Genomic DNA, 1,365 nt, shown 5'->3' on the forward strand with positions numbered 1-1,365 from the left:
TTACAATAGCCAAGATACAGAAATAACTAGTGTCTATTAATACATGAATGGGTAAAGAAGATGTTGTATATACATGTGACAGAATACTATTCAGCCATTGAATAGAATAAATCTTGCCATTCATGCAGTATGGATAGACTCAGACAGTATTATGGTAAGTGAAGTAAGTCAGACAAAGACAAGTAGCTTCTAGTTATAATATGCTGTAATAACTTTGTATGGTGACAGATGGTAACTACATTTATTATGGTGAATACTGTTTACTGTATAGAACTGCCAAATCACTACGTTGTACACTTAAAACTAACATAATGTAACATGTCAACTATACTTGAAAAAGAAATAAATCTAATACATGCAAGGCTTTAAAATTTACTATTTAACCTAAGCTCTATTTCTCAGCTTTATTCTGAAATACAAGTTTTAATTTTAATGTCTAAATGAGTACTTATATAATTAAATCAGGCTTTATTTAATTGATTTTGTTTCCTAATAAAAGAGTTGTTCGCCTCTTAAGTGAAAAAGTATTTTAAGGTAGGAATTAAAGTATTCATGTAGTTAAAGTAGAAGATACCACATAGAACCTAGCATCATGTCTTCCCTTTAAGTAAAATTGTGGTGAGTACCTTATTAAAATGGATGTAACAAAGTAGGGAAATAATATGATTGAATAATACCTAGTTAGTAAGATACAATTATATCTCATTAGAATTTTAAGTTTTTTCTACATATGAGCACTGGGTGTTATATGTAAGTGATGAATCACTAAATTTTACTCCTGAAACTAGTATTACACTATGTTTTAACTAGCTGGAATTTAAATAAACACTTGAAACTATAGAAAGAAAAAAATATAAATTATCACCAAAAAATAAATAAATAAATGTATACCTATACAAATCCCACTGTACATATTTTTTATTCATACTGGAGCAAACTCATAAGTAATAGTTTATTTCACCCACTAATGTTTCCTTTTCTTAGTAATAATATATTAATTATTAGATCTCAATTTATTAATATATTGTCATTTTATCTATAATAATAAATAACATATTTTATAATAATATAATATACAGTAACATATGCAAGTATATATTATATAATACGTATCAATTATCAAATAATTAGAAATATATAACATATAATATATATAAGTTCGATGATATATATGATGCCCAATATTGTTCTAATGAGGTATAATAATAGAAACCTTGTGTATTTGCCCTACTAATTCTCATGGTCTTTCTGGTAACAGCACTCTGATTATCCTTCTCATTTTCACATCCAGTGAATTGGATGAAATGCTTGAAATATTCCTCATCTTCAAACATGAGTGAATATCCAGACCTGACTGTACAGGCA

Source organism: Hyaena hyaena, unplaced genomic scaffold (genome assembly GCF_003009895.1).
Source record: "Hyaena hyaena isolate Hyena2069 unplaced genomic scaffold, ASM300989v1 scaffold_822, whole genome shotgun sequence".
In the NCBI taxonomy this organism is placed as follows: domain Eukaryota; kingdom Metazoa; phylum Chordata; class Mammalia; order Carnivora; family Hyaenidae; genus Hyaena; species Hyaena hyaena.